This window comes from Carcharodon carcharias, chromosome 7, assembly GCF_017639515.1.
Source record: "Carcharodon carcharias isolate sCarCar2 chromosome 7, sCarCar2.pri, whole genome shotgun sequence".
Taxonomy (NCBI): domain Eukaryota; kingdom Metazoa; phylum Chordata; class Chondrichthyes; order Lamniformes; family Lamnidae; genus Carcharodon; species Carcharodon carcharias.
The window spans coordinates 83499797-83518173 of NC_054473.1; the positions used below are offsets into that span (position 1 = coordinate 83499797).

At 42.6% G+C, this 18377-nt stretch overlaps 2 protein-coding genes across 2 annotated transcripts in view; both read right to left on the bottom strand.

The window, feature by feature from the left end:
* The window catches only part of LOC121280368 (testis-expressed protein 264 homolog), a 391323-nt gene that overhangs the window by 258561 nt on the left and 114385 nt on the right, over positions 1 to 18377 (bottom strand). The window lies entirely within an intron of this gene.
* The window catches only part of LOC121280367 (E3 SUMO-protein ligase ZBED1-like), a 43065-nt gene that overhangs the window by 3703 nt on the left and 20985 nt on the right, over positions 1 to 18377 (bottom strand). The window lies entirely within an intron of this gene.

The following is an 18377-nucleotide window of genomic DNA, read 5'->3' on the forward strand; positions in this document are numbered from 1 at the left end:
GAAGGTGGATGATGGAGTTACGGGAGCAGCTGAGGTTGAGGAGAAAACAATGAAAGCATCTTTAGTGCAGAAAAGCCATTGTCAGACCGCACATAATACCTACTCAGGACCAAAACATGAGACAGGCCAACAAAGCCGACTCTTTTATCAGACATTAGCATTAACATACTGAAATCCTCTTCTGACTACAGTAAGATATTTTGTTGGAATCAGGATTAAAGTATGTTCTAATGAGTAAGTAATAAATTTAAAAATCAAGTTGCAGGGTCTCTGACTAACCCACCACTGCTAAACAATGTTCCTGCTATAAAATTCTCCTTACTCAGTTTTGCAATGGTTTGTTAAAATTAGGTTTCAATTTGATGTTGGCACTCTGGTTATTTTCAAGATTTAGGGAGGTGGTGTGACGGAACAAAACCTAACTGTAAATTTTTCGAAATAAAATATGTCCTCATGGCTATCTCTTAATTTTAAACTGGACATTTCAGGTGAACAAAGACCATTAAGATGGCTGACTCTGTGTCTGTGAGTTACTGTCTCTGACTCACCAAAACAAAAGAAGCCACATCGCAGTGTTGGAAATGTCACACCTCATTATTTTCGAGGAGCTACTAACAGACCACCTGGGACTGCACAGCCAACTTCAAAGGGAGCTACACGAAGGCCATTTGCATTTGATAGACCGGGTTTGCCAGCGGAGTCAGACAGTCTGCTAAGACAATGGCCTCTCAAACATTCCTTTTAACCGATAAAGGTGGGGATATTAGCAGTCCTGAAGGCCAAGCCAAATTCCAGACACTGGATAAACATCCTTCGTTGAAGACCTTGTGAAAAGGTAAGGTCACATGACCTAAGACTAGCTTGTTGAACATGTTAATATTGCTTTCCTGAGCTGCAAGCTCCAGTCTACTGCTGTAACATCTAACAGACCACCAGGAGATTTAGCCAGGCTAGATAACTGATCCCATTTACCCTGCCTCTCCTGAAAAGTTCTGTATCATCACGTACAAAAACTGATTCATCTCTGTGTGCCTATTTCATCTTGTGAAGTCAACAACACATAAAAAATCAAACCTTACACCATCGGTTTTCAGCCCGCCGACCTCCATGAAGGAATTCCTCATTGGACTTGGATTCTGGACCTCACATGAACCAATATTTAATTTCTCTGTGGTCTCTGTACTGTGAAACATGTTCTTTACCCCTCTCTTTACCATATGTGAGTGGAGGGGGACATTGCGGACCCTCCATTTCACAGTTTTTGAATGTGTGCAATAAGCTAACCTTTTGAGTTCATCCTACCTCGAGTTTGCTGTGGGGTTATTAGCAGGAATTGGATCGCAGGAACCAGAGGGTTGTGAAATATGCCACCACTTATTAATAAGGAAACAAATCAAAACACCTAGATAAAAGCAAAATGCCGTGAATGCTAGAAATCTGAAATAAAAACAAAATGCTAGAAAAGCTCAGCAGCTCTGGCAGCACCTGTGGAGGGAGAAGCAGAGTTAATGTTTTAAGTCCTGTATGACTCTTCTTCAGAGCTAAAGAGAAGTAGAAATATGATGGATTTTATACTGTTTAAGGGGAGGTAGAGCAAGTAGAGCAAAATAGAAGGTCAGAGATTGATGGGAGCTAAGAAGAAATTTGACAAAGATGTCATAGACACAGGACAATGGGAGTGTTAATGGTAGTGTTAAAGACTAAAGAAGGTGCTGATAGTGGCATAAAGATAAGAAAGCAGAATGGGTTAATAGCACAACAAGATTCAGCACTCTGTGAAAGCACAACATTGAAACAAGTAACAGACAGCCCTATAGGGGTCAGGGAAAAAGGATTTTAAAAAATAAATCAATTAATTAAAAATTAATAAAAATAAATAAAAAGGACCAAAAAGGGGGTAAAGATGAAGGAGAGTGTTCATGGTCTGAAGCTGATGAACTCAATGTTAAGTCTGGAAGGCTGTAAAGTGCCTAATCAGAAGATGAGGTGCTGTTTCTCCAGTTTGCATTGGGCTTCACTGGAACATTGCAGCAGACTAAGGACAAACATGTGGGCATGAGAGCAGGATGGTGTGTTGAAATGGCAAGGGACAGGAAGGTCTGGGTCATGCTTGCATACAGTGAAGGTGTTCCGCAAAGTGGTCACCCAATCTGCGTTTGGTCTCCCCAGTGTAGAGGAGGCCACATTGGGAGCAGCGAATGCAGTAGACCACACTGAAGGAGGTGCAAGTGAAGTGCTGCTTCACCTGAAAGGAGTGTTTGGGGCCTTTGAGAGTAAGGAGGTAGGAGGCAAAGGGGCAAGTGTTGCGCCTTCTGCAATTGCATGGGAAGGGGATGAGGAGTTGGAAGTGATGGAGACGTGGATCAGGGTGTCACAGAGGAAATGGTCCCTACGGATGCTGACAGGAGACGTGAGAGGAAGATGTGTTTGGTGGTGGCATCATGCTGGAGTTGGCAGAAATGGCGGAGGATGATCCTTTGAATGCAGAGGCTGGTGGGGTGAAAAGTGAGGACAAAGGGGACCCTATCATGGTTCTAGGAGGGAGAAGAAAGTTTGAGAGCAGAGGCACAGGAGATGGATGAGAAATGGTTGAGGGTCCTGTCAACCACAGTGGGGGAACCCTCGGTGAAGGAGAAAGGAAGACATGTCAGAAGCTCCGTTTTGGAAGGTAGCATCATCAGAGCAGATGCAATGGAGGCGGGAGAACTGGAAGAATAGGATGGAGTCCTTACAGGAAGCAGGGTCTGAGGTGCTGTGGTCAAGGTGCGAGTCAGTGGGCTTGTAATGAATGATCCATAGTCCATCTCCAGAACTTACCTTCCTTTCCTTGGTCACTCTGTCTACATTCTGGTGATAGAAAAACTCCACCTTAGGCCCACTCCCACAATTTTTTTTTTCGGTACTTTGATGACTGTATTGGTGCCGCTTCATGCTCTTGTCTGGATGTGGAAAAATTTATCAATTTTGCTTCCAATTTCCACCCCGAACTCATCGTCACATGGTCCATCACTGATAATTCCCTTCCCTTCCTTGACCTCTCTGTCTCCATTTCTGGCAATAGACTGTCCACCAATATTCATTACAAACACACAAACTCCCAAAGCTACCTTGACCACAGCTCCTCACACCCTGCCCCCTGTATGGACTCCATCTCATCCTCCCAGTTCCTCCGCCTCCGTCGCATCTGTTCCGACGATGATACCTTCCAAAACGGCATTTCTGACATGTCTTCCTTTTTCTTTAACCGAGGCTCCACCCCATGGTGGTTGACAGAATCCTCAACTGTGTCCGACCCATCTCCAGCACCTCTGCCCTCACCCCTTCCCCTCCCTCCCAGAACCATGATAGTTCTCATTTTTCACCCCATCAGCCTCTGCATTCAAAGGATCATCCTTCCCAATTTCAACCAACTCCAGCATGATGTATCACCAAAAACATCTTCCCCTCACGACCCCTGTCAGCATTCCATAGGGATCATTCCCTCTGTGACACCCTGATCCATTCCTCCTTCGCCCCCAACTCCTCATCCCTTTCCCACGTGGAATCCCATGCAATCGCAGAAGGTGCAACACTTGCCCCTTTACCTCCTCACTCCTCACTGTCCAAGGCCCCAAACACTCCTTTCAGTTGAAGCAGCGCTTCACTTGCACCTCTTTCAGCTTGGTCTACTGCATTCGCTGCTCCCAATGTGGTCTCCTCCACATCGGGGAGACTAAATGCACACTGGGTGACCACTTTGCGGAACACTTTTGCTGTGTACAAGCATGACCCAGGCATTCCAGTCACCTGCTATTTCAACACACCATCTTGCTCTCAGGCCCACATTTCTGCCCTTGGTCTGCTGCAATATTCCAGTGAAGCCCAACGCAAACTAGAGGAACAGCACCTCAACTTCTGATTAGGTACTGTACAGCCTTCCGGACTTAACATTGGGTTCAACAACTTCAGACCATGAACTCTCTCTTCCATTGTTACCCCTTTTCTAATCCAATTATTTATTTATTTATTTGTTCATTTTTTTAATCTTTTTTCCTCAACACCCTCCTTCCTCCTCAGCAAGGCCATCTGTCACTGGTTTCTATGTTGTGCTTTCACAGAGCACTGACCTATGTTCTGCTATTAATACTATTTGCTTTCTTACCTTTATACCACTATCAGCACCTTATTTAGTCTTTAACACTTCCATTAACACTCCTTTTATCTTGTGTCTATGACATCTTTGTCAAATTTCTTCTTAGCTCCTGACCTTCTATTTTGTTCCACCTGTTCCACCCCCTCTTAAACAGTATAAAATCCATCACATTTCTACTTCTCTTTAGCTCTGAAGAAGGGTCATATGGACTCGAAACGTTAACTCTATTTTTCTCTCTCCACACATGCTGCCAGGCCTGCTGAGTTTCTCATTTTCTGCTTTTAAATCAAAACACCTTTCTGTTTAAGGACGGGTGGAGAGAGGAAAAATTAGTGCTATTTAAATTAATCCCCCTCCTGTCCGTAACAGTAGTGTAGAATAAAATTACTTACAGTCAGGTCTATTCTGTGCGATAAAAATATTTAGCCTGCACAACACTTACTCATCTGCAACTTGATAAATTGGGTTCCTGGTAACCCCAAAGCAACGACTGCAAGCCCACAAACAAATACATGTGGAAATAGGAATACTGCAATTTAAATACTTCAAACTTTCTGGAATCACTCAAATTCAGATCACATAGATATCTTTAAATTGTCCAAGTGATTGGCTTATAATCAAAACAATGGAATACCAAAGCGTCATATTTTGATTTCAAAATTCCAATGGTCAAATATAGAGTGGCATCTGGAAATTCTGTGCATGCATAAACACTACAATCTGTAGATTAAGACATTTATTGAGAATTAACATTGCCATTACATCAAAGTCTTGGGAGTGTCTCCAGATATTGTTTGAGGTGGAATCTCTTCTTGTCCCACCCACAATTATGGCTGGGGTCATTCTCGTCAGACTTTGACCATCATAATATTATAACATCAAACAAACAATATGCTTCCATTTGGCTGACAGACATGCACTCACTTCCATTCATTCAAACACATACACTGGTAACCTTATGTCCTGATACAATCCTTGTCCTACTCCATGCAGCCATAAGGGTGATGCTGCGTTTCCCCATATGTTATGTTCCCAAATACATCAAGATCATTTGGGGTCTGTAACTTTCTACAATTCCAGAAGAAAAAATCGTTGTTGAGCTTCCCTAGGCCACTGTTGCACATCAGTTAATTGGTCTCATGCCCTGCAAGTACGAGTTAAATGTTGTTTTCTGTGAGAGGCCCTCATGCCACATGCCAGCAGCAGGAGGGCAGCACAAGATCAATGTGAAAGCAACTTCAGAAAGCACTTAGAAGTAAGTACTGTATTGACCATGAGCAGATAGGGTGCACCCCTCAGCTCTTGGATTTTATGTGGCTGAGGGGGGAAGGCTGATTCCACCCCCCCAATGGGAAGAAAGTCGGCTGGCAGGAAATGCACCGACAAGAAGCCCACCCCACAGCCATAACATGTTGCTGGCAGGCTAAATTAGGCCAGAGTGGGATTTCCACCTGTCAGAAGGGAGGAAGGCCTGCCTTCGAGAGCTGCTGGCTATCTGACTGGCTGGCAGTTCTAGCACACCTGACAGTGCCAGTGCTCAGTAGCACGCTGTCAGGTCTGCAAGGAGGAGCAGGAGAAAGAGCGTTGCCTGCCAGAGACACGTAAGTCCCAGGCTTTTAGGAGGGGAAAGAGTCCAGGAAGAGTGGAGAGGGTGGCTGGGTTTTGGATGGCAGGCAGCAAGAAACAAAGGTGAGGCGACATCTTGGGGGGTGGGGAGGGTGGTTGCCCTGATGTGCACAGGCCGCCCCTATGAATTATGTGCCCCCTTCCTTCCTGCCCTTTTTCAACCTGGCCGCAAAAATGTTACTGCCCACTCTAGCCCACCTGTCCAAGCCAACTGTATTATGGTGTGGGCAGCGTAATAGCCTGGTTAATTGGCTTGTTAACTAGCTCAAGTTACCTTTAAATATTTATTTAAATATGGCAGGCAAGCCGTCAATTTTGATGCTCGCCCACCTGGTGCATTATGGGGGACAGCTCGGGGGTAGGCAAGATGGTGGTCTCCCCCGCCCCCCACCTAAAATATGCCTGACGGGGCAGGGGGTGTAAAATCCAGCCCTTACAGCATGTTAAGAATATCTCTAACTTAATCATTTCTTCATTATCCGAGCAGGGTTGCCAACTCTGATTGGAAGCATTCCTGGATATCTCATCACATGACTCGCAGCCTCTAACTGCCCCACCCCCACACTCAACACATCCACCCTCAGAGCCCACCCTTTCCCAAGCACGTTGAAAAGTGAACACACTCTTCAGTGCCCAGTGATCAAAGGAAATGAAAATCAAAATAATCCTCCTATGATCTTTCTCATTGAGTTGCACATAGCAGGGTCCAGGAGATTAATTTCTGAGGCATCAAGGGCAATTTTAGTTGGGTGTTAACCCCATGGTCGAGACATTGCAAGGACTTCGGTACGGCTTTGGGTGCTCCATCTAAGGGAAAAAGGAAAACCAGAGAATCAGTTCCACATATGAGCCTATACCTTCTGAGAGTCACAGAGGAGTACAGGTGCCATCCATCCTGAATTCTTGGGAAAAAAAAGTCAAGCACTCACAGGGCCTAAAACCAATAAACGGTATGCAACAGCGTCCTGGGTGAGCTAAAATACCATGTGCTCCCGGCTAAAGGATGTAGAGGCAGGGGGCAATAATCGGACTTCTCGCTATGCAAATTGTAACTGAAGACTGTAATAGTGAACTGATATCATTTAGGCTACAAAAATGATAATTCTGCTCTAAAGGTTGGGACCATGAATGCATGCTCAATTCCATTCCTATAACATCTATTCTGCAGCAGATTATATTTAACATTATCTAAGGTTATAGCACAGCCTCAGACAGAGTGAGAAGCAAATACTCAAAGGACAGGATCACACGATAATTAGAAAGGAGGAAGACCATTCAACCCATCTCAATACATCTATCCAGAAAAATCCTAATGTCTCCTCCGCCACTGTAGCTTCCAAATGTTTGATAGATGATATCATGGTTTTTGCCTCCCTTATTGCGTTTGAAAGTTGTTCCATATGTATATTGAGCACACTTTGAATAATTTTTTGATATAAGTCCTAAAATTACCTTTTACTAGTTTGAAACTGCTTCTAACGTACTTTAATTTAAAATAATAGGTCATAATTTGCTGCCTCAGGGAATCTAATAGTGCCTGCTATTAGCTAGACTTGTCCTGGCACATTCGGGTTTTTTTAATTTTTAGCCTGGCAAGTTGCTGAAAGTGTGAACTGGTAACAGCGCAGTGAAGGAAACAGGGCATCTGGAACAGGGCATGCAACTGTCCTTAACCAAGCAGACTGGAAGATTGTGGAATAAACAGTGCAGGGGCTGAGACAGAAGTGTAAATTGGAGTGGGCAAATTCAATATCAAATCAGGTTTGGAAGAGAAGAGGGGATAAAGTATTGGATTGAGAGAAGAAAAGAGTCAAAGAAATCGGAAGAAAAAGCTTTTAAATTTTGCATTTTTAAAACCTTCAATAATTAAAATCTGAAGGAATGAGACTCTGTACTTGTAATTTTTGGTTACTTTCCAGTGCCAGAGAGGTTAATTAGCAGCAATTAACAATTACCATGCAGTTACAAGGGTACTAAGACTAAAATGGGCAAGAGTTAACTTTCTGAGATGTGTTTATTTCATATTTACCACACAGATAAAGGAACTTCACACCATTCAATGCATGTTAATGGTGGGCGAGAGAGCAAGGTGCCATTTTCATGAAAGAAACAGCAGACATCCCAAACTGTAACATTAGAGTTTCTGCTTTAACCTCACACCTGGTTCACACCAGAAGTTGTTGTGCCAATTACATAAAATTATAGTGAGTGCCATTAATTTTAGCACATCTTGACAGCAAATTATGGCACAATATTCCAGGCTAACTTTTTCTATACTATTAGAAATCTTATATGCTTCTGTAAGATCACCGCATCGGTGCCTTCCTTCCAGGTTGAAACTCCTAGCATCTCCAGTCTTTTCTCATAACATCAGGGATCATGCTGGGGGCTCTGCTCCACACGGCCTTTTGTCTCTTGGTGACCAACATTCAATGTGTGATTTGGCTAGTGAGCTATGCAGCTTGATCATGGTCTCCTCTGATGGATATTCTATTGTTTTAGCAATGTAGCTCATCATTCAATCTGTCTTGTGAATTGCTATGTCAACATCATTCATTAAATATAGAGCCACAAAAAATTCTACATTAAAAGTCATTAAATGCACTCACTAACTTCTAATTCTTTGTTATGTCTATAATTTGCTGCTCATTAAAGGCAGGAGTAGACCAACTTAAAATAAATCTACATTATCACTTATGTAGAAGAAGCCTGTCTCTGTAGGCCTCAGATGGTAAACAGTAATGCACAGTACCTGCCTGCGGTTATCTCTATTCTTTTAATTTAGCAGCAAACTATTACTCATGAACTGCAAGGCAAAGAATAAAAGCAGAGTGATATTAGTCATGTATGAAGAGTATCACTCCAGCTGCAGACAGAAGAGGCCTGTGCTTAGGGAGCTACACATAAAAGCCGCCTGTGGAAAGAACTATTCTGCTGTGCAGAATGCAATCACTAGAACAGCACATTGACTCAATTCCAAACTGCAGAACCTATGAAAATTATCTATAAAATGTCAAACACTTAAGTGTAAGTCCCCCTTCTTCAAACAGATAGACCATGTCTCCAGCCCATACACATTATTTTAAATTAATATGCAAGGCTCTAGTCATTACTTGTTGCATTACAATAGCTAAATGTCAAACATAGTGTTTAGGTTATAAAAAAACAGTTTGGTATCAGAGACTGTGCATGGATCTGGCCCCTTACCTCCCTCCCAGGCTGCAGATATCTGAAACGAGACAGAGCCTGTGCCAGACATCACATATTTTCAGACTTAACACTACCAGCCTACAACATGATGTCACCAGGGTAGCAACTCTGTTGCTATGGGCTGCCTGGAAAGACCCTAGCAACCAGTTAGCAACCATTGGCATATCATTTTGCAATCTTTGCTTCCAAATACCAAGAGAATTATTAACTTGCATGTCTATTCCCAGTCTTTAGAATTTGTGAACTACTGTCTACTGACAGCAGTCTTTAACCCTTTCCTACAAATGCTGAGTTACTTTGTTTTCTTCAAACTGTAAGTGTCAATTTTAACACACAGGCATGTTTATGAGGGCAGATTTGAAGGGGAGGGGACAGTACCTGAGAGAGAACTGTTAACAATATCAGCCAACATGGGGCCGAAGGAGGAAAGCTGGATAGTTAGCAGAGGAAATAGGGTCGAGGGATTAGGTAGTGGGCCTCACGGACAAGAAGCCTTAGTGGCAAAGAAGTCCATGAGCCCCTCACACTTGTTGTTGGAGGTGAGGGTGATAGGAGTTTAAAAAGACAGTTTGTATTAGAGAAAAGAAACCGGGATTTGTCTTTGCACTCAAGGCTGATCCTGGAATATTTAGAAGTTTTAGCAGAGGAGGGGACCCGATAGTGTTTTGTGTGGTCCAATCCGATTTGGCAATGAATAGCAAAGCCAAAACAAAAACAGAATTACCTGGAAAAACTCAGCAGGTCTGGCAGCACGGCGGAGAAGAAAAGAGTTAAATTGTTTTGGATTTCCAGCATCCGCAGTTTTTTGTTTTTATCGAATAGCAAAGCCAGTTGTTTTCCATAAGCGTTCAAGTCTGCATTCCCTGGACATAAGGAAGCTGAGATGAAGGCTATGCCAGGGGAATAGCCAGGCTGAAAAAGAGTAATGGTTTTAATGGGGCATCAGAGGTAGAGATGAGGGTGCGAAAGAGCAGAGTGTTAGCTGTTGAAATGTCATGATGACTGGGGAGCCAAAGGCTAGACACTTAGGATTTTGAAAGAGCAGTTGCAAGTGAATTCAAGGGCCAAACATAGTAGGAAAGGATTGGGAGAGGAAAGGGGGATGTGGGTGGGGAGTAATAAAATTTGTGACTGATGTAATACTTGTCATGTAGAAAATTTTACATTTCACATGTAATATTCACAATAGTTTGATCAAACTCAAGTTTAAAGCTGTGTTATGTCACTTTGAGTGTCTTTATTAAAGGTTTACTTAGAAGGCCTCGACTTCTCTCAAAAGCCTGAACTTCTTTTCACTCTGTTGAGAAAGTGGCATCTTAACTGTTACGGTGACATGGCTCCACAATATGCTTGGACTTCCAAAAGGCCTATGCCAAAGTTCCAAATGAAACGTTATCAGTACTGCGCAACTTTGGGATTCAGCATAACGTTTGGAACAGGATAAAAAATTGTTTGAAGGGTAGAAAACAACTAACAGTTGTTAAGATAAGTATTGTCAGGGTGATGGGGGAGAGGACTGAATGGAGTGCTCCAGGGATAGATGTTGGGATTACCACTGCATCTTAGGTTTAGAAGCCCAATGCAAAGCAGTCAACCCAGGAGTGGTGATGGAATCAAATGGAAGCTAAGATGGGCTGAATGGCCACCTTCATCCATAACTGAGTTTTCAAAAAGTTGAGATAAAAATTAAAAACAGAGGAACTCAGTGACAAAACTGGGTTAGATACTGGTCTTTCACCTCAATCTTCGGTTCAAATCCATCGCAGAATCTTGCGGCGAATGTCTCTCCTGACAGCTGACCGCAAAGATTTCAGGAGAAACAGGTTTGGGAAGTCTCAATCCATTTTGGAGTGGGCTATTATGGGAAATGGAGCAATAGTGCCAGGCTGGTGCAATAGGGCTTCTAATCTAAGATGCATATGAGAAGTAGTGCTAATCTCAACATTTTTCCCTGGAGTACTCCATTCAGTCTTCTCTCCCATCACCTTGACAATACTCATCTTAACAAGTATTGGTTGTTTTCTACCCTTCAAACAATTCCTTATCCAGTTCCTAACTTTATGCTGAATCCCACAGCTTTGAGCGTAACTTTGCCGTATGCTGTTTGGAAGTGCTATAGGGGATACCTGATATGGAAAGAGTTCCATTCCCCAGAGTTCATCTGTCCAACTTTGCTGAGCACAGAAATGTATTATTCTTAAATAAAGAAAATAATTACAACCAGTCATATTGGCAATCCCCAAAACCCAGGTAAATATCCCAACATCTTGTAATATATCTGGTTTATTCAGGTCAGCGTTGTTACACTTTGCATGGCCCCTACTATTAATGAACAGGGTATCTTGCATTTTGCTGTTTGCAACACCCTGGAGGTTCACTGTTAGTTATATGACAATTTTGCTGGGATGGCAGTGGGGAGGGCACTATGCATAGACATCGCCACTGTGCACCGGAAGGTCACTTATCTAGATGGACCCCAGTACCACACCAGTCCCTATAAACTGCATGCACCAAAGGAACGTGCGCTTTTATAGCACCTTTCATAACCTCAGGACGTACTAAAGCACTTCACAGATAATTATAAAAACAAAAAACTGCGGATGCTGGAAATCCAAAACAAAAACAGAATTACCTGGAAAAACTCAGCAGGTCTGGCAGCATCGGCGGAGAAGAAAAGAGTTGACCTTTCGAGTCCTCATGACCCTTCAACAGAACTGACCCTTCTGTTGAAGGGTCATGAGGACTCGAAACGTCAACCCTTTTCTTCTCCGCCGATGTTGCCAGACCTGCTGAGTTTTTCCAGTTAATTCTGTTTTTGTCACAGCTAATTATGTACATTTTTGCTTGGAGTGCAGTCACTGTTGTAATGTCAATTTGTGCATAACAAGATCTTACACGGCTTCTGGTTAACTGCACAGTCACTAAATCTGCAGATACCTGTGGGCTTTACTGGCCTGATTCACCTTAAAGAAGCAGTGCTAATGTCATTGCCTGCTTCTACCCACAAATTAATTAACTGTGTGAAAGATTATTCCTTGATAAAATGATAGTAAATTTCCTTTATTCTGTAAATGTTCAGGTCACATTCCCATTATCTTCAAAAACTTCTGGAGCTTCAGAGGGGGAACGCTATAAAAGGAAAAAATATAATTTGAACTTATATAGGCCCAAAGCTTCCAAGGAGTGGCAATCACCACCCACCACTCTACCCAGATGCCACTCTATCCACTTACCTCATCCGCCCTATCCACTTACCCACCATCGGAAGTTCAAACCTCCGGGGAAATTCCCATGGTGTCAGTGCATCAGGACATCCACTGGGTCCAAAGCACATCGGGTGGGTTTGTCGGATCTCTGACAATCCGGAGACCAGAAGATCTGGGCCATAGTGCCTTTCATATCCTCAGACAGTCCCAAATTAGTTTACTGATAATGGAGCACTTTTGAAGGGTAGTCATTGTTGAACATGCTCCTACTAATAGCAATGACATAATAAGTGGGGTTACAACCTGAGTTCCAGGCCCACCTATTCAGCTGTCTCTATATTTGACAATACAGTCCTCATCCATGCTCTTTCCTCTACTGTCCAGTACTGTGGAACTGTCCTCACTCTGTTCCACTTTTAAGATCCAATCATAGCAGAGCACCTTTAGGGATGATTCCCCTCCCAACCCACACACCATTAGCTCTGGAGCTCTCATAGAAACAGGAGTAGTCTATTCAGCCCCTCAAGCCTGTTCCATCATTCTCTGATCTGTACCTCAAATACTGTCTTGTCTCCTTATCCTTCAACATCTAATGAAAATCTATCAATCTCAAGCTCAGCTTGGAATTGAACAGGATGCAAACAGTTGAGTAAAACCTGAGACAGTGGCCGGGAAAGTGAGTGGAGTGAGTCAATAGTGAGGATATAGAATTTCCGGTGAAGGATGAAGATGACTTCTTCAGACTTTATGTTTTTACCTGAAGGAAAGTAGGGCAGGCAGGACACCATGTCAGGCATGCAGTGTGACTGCAAAGAGGCTGTAGAAAGGTTGAGATGGGGGTGGAGAGGTAGGGCTGGGTGTTATCAGCATCCATGTGGAAGCTATTCCCTCGCCTATGGGTGATTCAGCAAGGGGGCAGTATGCAGATGAAGGAGGGACAAAGAATGGATTCAATGTCCATAAATTTCACCTCATCTATAACTCTGCTGCCAGAATTCTGTTTTGCATCAACTCCCACTCACCCATTAATCCCATCCTCTCTGACTACACTATCTTTTTGTGTTTAAATCCTTTCATTACCATGGCTTCGCATCTCTAAACCCATCCAACTCTACAGGAATACCCAACTCCCATGACTCAGGTTGCTTGTGCACCAGCTGGGCATTTCTTGTTCACATGTGGAACATTTCTTCTAGGAACAGCATAGAAGATTACATAGATCCCATGTAATTTGGGAGTTCCTACTATACAGTAGAAAACTGAGACCTGAGCTCTTACATTCCGAGCCTCTATTGGAGATGTGATATTGTTGTGAACTAAGCATCTGTCATTTACTGGATGTACCATTCACTGATAAAAGACAGATTCATCTCCAGTGTCACCCTGGAATGACTCCAAGATAAAATGAAAAATGATCAGTGCAGTGGAGGCTATTATTGATACAGGGAAGTCTATTCTTGCCATAAATAAGGGTCGTTGCTTGCTCTCAAACACAAGGGCACAAAGCAATCTTGCTATCTCCTTGTAAAATTAAGCTTTGAAGTCACCGCTTCTGACAAAGATGTCCCATGGAGCCCATAAATCTTAGATCAAGAGTAATGTTGGATAACCTCCATTGCCATACTGCTTAACTTCCCTGGCATTGAAACAGGTATCAAGCACAGATGCCATTAGGTCCTGCAACGGGGCTAGACTCCACAGCTTTCGGACTGAAAGGTAGGAGTGCTATCACTGAGCCATGTAGAGAACAAATCACCCCATTAAGCATAATAGAATAAATTTGACTGTTATTAAGTATACAGAGAAACAGTATACTGTGTCCTTAATGCAGGAATTGGTCCTTAAAGTCCATCCATCTTTTGGGACAAAGTGTTGCAGACTGGCACATTCCAGGACTACGTGCAGAGGGATGCACTAAAGATGGGAGCAGCCACCACATAGGCTAAATGGGGAAAGACTTAATGGAGAAAGGCCACTGTCAAAGACCCTCCCACCATTGCAATTGAGGGGTTGGAAAGCATGAAAAATCCCTCCATTTGTGTGTTTGACATTAAATGAATATTGTAAATACAGCCTGTAACTCTAAGGGTAGTGAAGCACCTCAGAGTGCCACATACTGTACTGAAAGAAAATGATTAGTTTTGCATTTTACATAACAGTTAAAATTTAAGATTGCATAATGTACCTTTACAAATGTTGTGAACAAAGTATGTTTTTGGGGGAAAAAAATCTTTTGAGGCACAAAACCCAAGATTGAAAGTTAACCCCCAAGCCAGAATTTCATCTTACCTGTCTGAATCTACTTTACCTATAATTAACAGTGCCTGAAATGAGCATTTACAATTAAATTATATGATAGTAGGGGTCAGTTGATGCTACTCCTGCCTTTGAGCAGTTTGTATTTCTGGTGGTTGCAGGTCAAGAATTAGACCCATCCATAAAATAGGCTTTCTGCAGGCAGACTTTCTACTGCCTTTTTTCTGCAGTTTCTGAGATTTATTGGAGCAGTTCTGGCAAGGTACTTTGGGGAATTGTCAGGGTAAGAGATTTTTCTGGTGTTTAAAGGAGACCACCTCAAAAGACCTCTATAACGTTTGGGAAAAGCTGCACTTCCCAAATGGAATCTATATTGGAATTGTCTTGCAGCTGGAAGAGGAAGAGCTTGATGCCTTCACAGGTAAGTGTAAAAGATTTGAAGAACAGGGGCGAGTTCCTGGTGTCCTGCCCCCTATTTATTCTTGAACCAACCTAACTAAAAACAGATTAACTGGTCATTCATCTCATTGCTGTTTTTGGGATCTGGCTCTGCACAAATTGGCTGTCAAACTTGTCTACATTGCAAGGTAATTCATTAACTGTGAAGTACTTGGAATATTCTGAGGATGTGCAAGGCACTACATAAATCCTGTTAAGGTATGGGATGTTACTGGATGAGTAATCCATGGTGCCATGGGGGAGGTTTGAACGTAGTATCCAAACTTTCACTTAACACAGCTCCTTTTGCCATAGCCATTTGGAGAAAAGTTTCAGATTTCCAACAAGATAAAAGCAAAAAACTGCAGATGCTGGTGGAAATGCCAACTCCAGCATGATGCCACCACCAAACACATCTTCCCTTCATCCACATCCCCCCCCAACCCCCCAGCCACATTCCGCAGGGATCGTTCCCCTCGGGACACCCTGGTCCACTCCTCCATCACCCCCTACACCTCAACCCCCTCCCACAGCACTTTCCCATGCAACTGCACAAGGTGCAACACCTGCCCCTTTACTTCCCCCCTCCTCACCGTCCAAGGGCCCAAACATTCCTTTCAAGTGAAGCAGCATTTCACTTGCACTTCCCTCAATTTAGTCTACTGCATTCGCTGCTCCCAGTGCGGTTTCCTCTACACTGGAGAGACCAAACACAGACTGGGTGACCGCTTTGCAGAACACCTGCGGTACGTCAGCAAGCATGATCCAGACCTCCCTGTCGCTTGCCATTTCAACACACCACCCTGCTCTCATGCCCACATGTCCATCCTTGGCCTGCTGCAATGTTCCAGTGAAGCCCAACGCAAACTGGAGGAACAGCACTTGTCTTCCAACTAGGCACTTTACAGCCTTCCAGACTGAATATTGAGTTCAACAACTTTAGATCATGAACTCTCTCCTCCATCCCCACCCCCTTTCTGATCCCCTTTTTTCCAATAATTTATATATATTTTTACTTTCCCACTTATTTCCATTATTTTTAAATGTATTTCCATCCATTGTTTTATCTCTATATTTTAGCCTATTTTGATCCCTTCCCCCCACCCCACCCCCACTAGGGCTATCTGTACCTTGCTCATCCTGCTTTCTACCCTTAATATCATCATTAGCACATTTCTTCGTTAATATCACCACTGTCAATACCTCTTTGTCCTTTTGTCTATGACATCTTTTGGAAATCTCCACCTATCACTGGCCCTCTATCCAGCGCTACCTGTCCCACCACCGCCCCCCCCCCCTCCCAAAACCAGCTTATGTTTCACCTCTTTTCTATTTTTCCTTAGTTCTGATGAAGAGTTAGAGAGTTAGTCGGACTCGAAACGTTAACTGTATTCCTCTCTGCAGATGCTGTTAGACCTGCTGAGTTTTTCCAGGTATTTTTGTTGTTGTTCCAGATTTCCAATATCCTTTTTGCAGAAATAATTGCTTCTTGATTTCACTCCTAACTAGTCTAGCTTCAATTTTGCTTTGCCCCAATTTTAAGATTGTGCTATTTGGATTAGCTTGGATTTTAAGCTTTAATATAAATTCTCAATGTGCTCATGAAATAGAGAAAACATCTTTCAATTTATTTCAGTCACTCATTTCATCAGGTGATCTTTCTCTTCTTTGGAAGTTGACAAAATAATACATTAACCTTAGGCTGTAATGACTAATCAAATTTATTAAGTAATAAAAGAACAAATTAATAGTGACAAAAATATGTATCTTATCAATAGTTTAGTTTGGTTAGTGTAATAGCACCCTCTTGTGGCCAATTGTATATGTAAGTATATAAATCAAACCAGATTAAACCCGTTCAGTTGGATACATGACTTCCATGTGGCACATAGTCTCTTTTGTCGCTTGGCCTAAATAGCCAAGTGGTTATGGTACTGGGTTTGTAACCCCAAGATCAAGAGTTCAAATCTCACAATGGCAATCTATGAAACAATGTAACTTCATCTGAAACAGAGGGAAACGTGTTTGTACTCAAAAGAATTACCCAAACAGGTAGTCTCTTTTGTCCTGCAAAGATATCACAGTCTGGTGACGAGAATGGGATTGTGGGTTTCTCCAGCCGAACAAATTTAGATTGGAAAAGCTTCCAGCAAACCAGCCGAGGATTTTTTTTTTGGTGAGAAACAGGCTTAAAACTCCAGTCTTACAGCTGTTTGCACATGTGGGTGGACTGACATTTGAAGATGGCTGCATCAACAAGTATTATCGGGCATCTGGGAAACAGCTGTGATCGAGAGTCTTTCAGTGCCTATGAGGAGTGACTCAAGATGTTTTTCACTGCTAATAATATCCTCGACGATCCTGATAATCCAGCTGTTAATCAGGCAGTGGGAGAAAGGAGAAGGGCAATATTTTTGCCAGAGGCAGGTCCAGAAGTGTATGAAACACTTAAGAATTTGCTCGCCTCTGCTAAGCTGAAGGACGTGCTGCTGTCGGGCATTTTGCGGAAATTTGAACAGCAGCAGGTCGATGAGGTGTTGGTTGAGATCCAGACGATCCAAAGCACAAGAATATCCAGGGCAATTTGCATGGCATTGTCGTCCAAGTTGTATTGGATGGAACTCTGGTAAACATGGAGGTCAGCATGGGTGCATCAGTTAGCATGAATCACTATACCATGAAAATTTCAGTCAACATCAAGTGGTGAAATCATGCATAGAATGACAAAGCAATGGAGGAGAGAAAATTCTCATAATTTTGTGTGTCAGTACCAGTCACACACAAGGAGCAATATGCAAAATTGCCCATCATTGTTGTGAAGGGTGAAAAACCAGCCTTGTTGGAAAGAAACTGGTTAACAGTACTTGAGTTAAATTGGAATGAGCTTTTTTGCAGAGAAGGGACATTCACAATGCAAAACGATGTGATTGCCAAGTACCCTCAAGCATTTAGTGAAACTGGCAAACCGATTCAACGATATAAGGTCAATGCATGCATTCGGAGAAACATAAGACCAGCTTATTACAGGCCTTATCCAGTGCCCTATGCTTTAAGGGAGAAAGTAGAGCAAGAACTGAAAAGACTTGAGACTGAGAACATTATCTCCAAAGTAGAACAGACTAATTGGGCTACTCCCATAGTGGTAATATAAAAGTCAAATGGCAGTGTACAAATGTCTTCAAAAACATATGATCAGGCTTGACCAGATTTAAATAAATATTACATTTCTAAAAAGCTGCTAATCAAGTACAAATTTGAATAAAGCTGCCACAAGATATTTGCATATGCCTTTTCTCCTGTACTGGACTCTGGTTTCAGACAAACAACTTATCTTAAGATGGGAAATGATTTCTGTAAATGGCTGGTTATTGACCCTTCATGTATCATGACAGAGTTAAAGAAACTAACGCCAAGGTAAATGCTTTTTTAAGGCATCATGTTTCAAATACTCCCAAAGACTTAAAAATAAATTCATTGTTTTATCGGTTGAGCTCCAAAATAATTACCCA